The 3,715-nt window shown below is 54.9% G+C and overlaps 1 pseudogene; it reads left to right on the top strand.

Moving 5' to 3' along the window:
- Nucleotides 1-3,623: 3,623 nt before the first annotated feature.
- On the top strand, nucleotides 3,624-3,715 carry LOC138380527 (small nucleolar RNA U13; annotated as a pseudogene).

The following is a 3,715-nucleotide window of genomic DNA, read 5'->3' as shown; positions in this document are numbered from 1 at the left end:
AAAATTCATCGTTCTCGGCGTAGGATAAAAAGCCACATCTTGTTACTTAATATAATTCATTCTGTGATTTAAGTTTTTATACGATATGATATTCGATAAGCCTAAAACACAAGATAAAAGAGAAACAAACAAAAGGGAAAAAATAAAAATAAAAAAGACGACGGGCAGAGGCCTACGGTCCCGGGAGGAGGCAGAGAGCGGGAGGAGGGGCGCCTCCCGCAGACAACAGGGCGGGTGGGCGGAGACCCGCTAGAGGCTAGGGCTGCCCCGGGCGGGCCCAGAGCTGCGGGGCCCGGGAAGAAGAGGGTGGGACCGTCCGGACCGTGCTCTCCTCCCCGCCCTCCACACCTCCCGGGAGTCAGCTCTTAAACTCCCAACGTCACCTGACTTTCCGGATCCCGAGGTCTGATCAAAGTGGCCGCTAGGTGACACCCAGCAACCGCTGCCGGTGTCATCCTGAAAAGAACGGACCCTATGACTGACGGGGGTGGGGCGCACAGTGGGTGGCCCGGCCAGCTCCCCTTCCTCCTCGGAGCGGATCGGATCATCTGGAACTTTATCCAGAGAGGAGAGAGTGCCCCTGGGTGTGTGCTAGAAGCCGGAGGGTTGGGGCAGGGACCTACCCAAGAGAGAAGTAGAGTACAGGGAGTTTCAGAGTTGACCCACTCACCATCTCGCCCTGGTCAATACAAGAGTGGCAATATCTGTCACCGTGGAATGAACACTTGGTACCGAAGACCTTTGTCTATGCTGGCCCCCGTATGCCTAGGGGGGGCATGTGGCCAGAATCTGACATCCTAAACGTCTTCGTAGAAAGAATTTGGGGGTGGGGGTGGGGGAGAGAGACAGAAAAAGAAAAGAGAGGGGGAAAGAAATGGCTGCCACAAAACTATCAGAACAGAGAAGCGACCGATAGGGCCTATCTGGTTAAGTTCTTTCCCTACCCAGAGAACGACTTGACGTAGCTGACGTCACTGCAGTCAGGCCACGTTCCGGTGGACACAGAGAGTCAGGGATAGAATTTCACGCTCGGCACTGTCTCTCGGGACAGCGGGAAGGTGGAGGGTGGCTGAGGGTTCTATGCTCCTTTATCACACACCGTCAGGTAGGTCAGGTAAAATTGAGGACAGATTTCCAGTGTTTCGAGAAAGGAAGAGCACTCGTGCAGGCCATCTATCTGTACGTGGGAGAGTGTCCCCGAAAAGTGGCTTTAAGTGCCGGGATGTGCCTAGGCCAAGAAGGTACACGATCCTGAGTGAGAATGGTCCGTCCCATCGAGTCAGTCGGTAGGAGGCCACCGGGTCGAGACGGAACTGCCCCCCCCACCCGCCCCCGCCCCCGCCCCCGCCCCCCAGAGCAGACAGACTCAGAATGGAGTCACTCGGTGCCAGTGCCCTGCCCGGGTGCCCCATCATTCAACCGAACTGGGAAACAGGTGGGCTTTCCGACCCTCGGGAGGGAGCTTCACCGGCGGGCGGACAGATCAGAAGGGGCCCGGCTCCCTTGAGCGGGCAGGCTGGGGACGGTCGGTGGGGTCTCTTGACAGGAGGCACCACGGAACCCTTGAGGCAATGTCGGGGGCACCTATGTTGCGGTCCAAAGCTAGCGTCTGAGAAGTCGTCCCGAAAGCATGATGGCGTCAACAAGTCCCCTCCGTTCAAGAAACGAGATTCATTTCTAGAGGAGGGCCACCCCCGCGGGAGGACCGTAGGCTTCCTGTGGACATTCTCTTCAAAAGGCAATTCACTCAGCGGAGTGAAAATCGGAAAAATCGCTGTCCTCTGACGCAGCTGCAGAGAAAAGATGGCACCAAAATCAATGAAACACACACACACACACACACACACACACAAACACACCTCCTCCCATCTGAACGAGCACTCCGGACGGTCACATAGGGAGAGCGACGGGCTCTCTTCCCCCCCTGTGGTTTTCTACCTTTCGTTGCGGTTTTTTCCCTCAGTGGATAGAGGAGGAGACACAGGGGGCTCAGCCGGCATGCGAGTGGGTTTATCATCCTCTGTGAGTATCAACACGCGACACCACCTAAGTGAAGGAACACACCGGTGTTTCATGTGATGTGGCTCAATGCCTGGCAGATACGAGCCTTTGCAGGCCTCCTCGTGATCGACAGGACGTCGCCTTGGACACGGACACATCTTGTCCCTCCCTCCCGAGGCGATAGGCGGTTCCGTACCTCCTCGGGGCCAGGGCACAGTCTGCCTAGGCACCTACAACACGTGTGGCAACAGCCTCGATGGCTCTGCCATGAGAACGAACTCCCGTGGCACGGGGGTGGGGTGGGGGGGGGGTCGGGTGCTGAAGAATTCAGCTGAGTGAAGGAATGCCACGGGATTCAGAGTGCCATCGGTGGGCTGAGAGGCGAGCAGGGCGGGCTTTGAAAGGGTAACATTCTCCCTGCCTTCCGTCTGTCTGTGAATACAGAACGTACACGCCAGGCGGGGTGGCTCACGCCTGTAATCCTAGCACTCTGGGACGTAGAGGCGGGTGGATCGCTCAAGGTCGGGAGTTCGAGACCAGCCTGAGCAAGAGCGAGACCCCCATCTCTACTAAAAATAGAAAGAAACTATATATCTAAAAATATATACAGAAACAGTATCTAAAAATATATACAGAAAAATATTAGCCGGGCACGGTGGCGCATGCCTGTAGTCCCAGGTACTCGGGAGGCTGGGGCAGTAGGATCGCTTGAGCCCAGGAGTTTGAGGTTGCTGTGAGCTAGGCTGACGCCACGGCACTCTAGTCTGGGCAACAGAGTGAGACTCTGTTTCAAAAAAAAAAAAAAAAAAAAAATATATATATATATATATATATATACACACACACACACACACACACACGCACACACACACACACGTATATCCAATTAGCTGGGCATGCTGGCACATGCCTGTAATCCCAGCTACTCGGGAGGCTGAGGCAGTCTGATCGCTTGAGCCCAGGAGTTTGAGATTGCTGTGAGCTAGGCTGACGCCATGGCACTCTAGCCAGGGCAACAGAACGAGAGACTCTGTCAGAAAGAAAAGAAGAGCGAGAGCGAGAGAGCGAGAGAAAGAAAGAAAGGAAGGGAGAGAAAGGAAAGAGAAGGAAGGGGGGGAGGGAGAGAGAGAGAGAGAGAGAGAGAGAGAGGAGAAAACTATTAAAAAATTCGGGACCAGATCCATCGGTCGGTACTCAGAAGCGTGACGATCGGGTGTTCCCGAGCACGTGTGAGATGTGTCTTCTCCCTGACGCCGCGTTTCCTCCACACACACATCACCCATCTGCCGTGGAAAAAAAGCAACAAAAAGAGAGAAAGAGATTAAGAAGGGAAAATGGAAACAGGGCAAAAGAGGAAGAAAGAAAGAAATTTCGAAAAAAAGAGACCAAAGTCACAGCGAGAAGGAAGAATACTGAGCCCAGAGCGACACCTAGTGACCACACCGTCACAAGCACCCTAGGGCCCCAATTCGCCAGAGACATCTGGTGGACCCCAGGGCAACATGTGGTCGACCCGGGGCCATGGCGTCTGCAGCCGATTCCCAGGCGGGCACACGAGCCCGGGGAAACTCATTCTCAGCGCGGGGAGGAGGGGAGGGGAAATAATAGCAAAGTCACACCAGATCCCTTTCTAGTTCATAAACGTGTTGATTGCGTGTTCACGCGCACGTGTGAGAAGGGCCTCCTGGTGTGTCGGCACGTCACCCGCGTGACG

This window comes from Eulemur rufifrons, unplaced genomic scaffold, assembly GCF_041146395.1.
Source record: "Eulemur rufifrons isolate Redbay unplaced genomic scaffold, OSU_ERuf_1 scaffold_515, whole genome shotgun sequence".
Lineage (NCBI taxonomy): Eukaryota > Metazoa > Chordata > Mammalia > Primates > Lemuridae > Eulemur > Eulemur rufifrons.
Note: the sequence above shows the minus strand (reverse complement) of the source record. Positions and strands in the feature narration are given on the sequence as shown.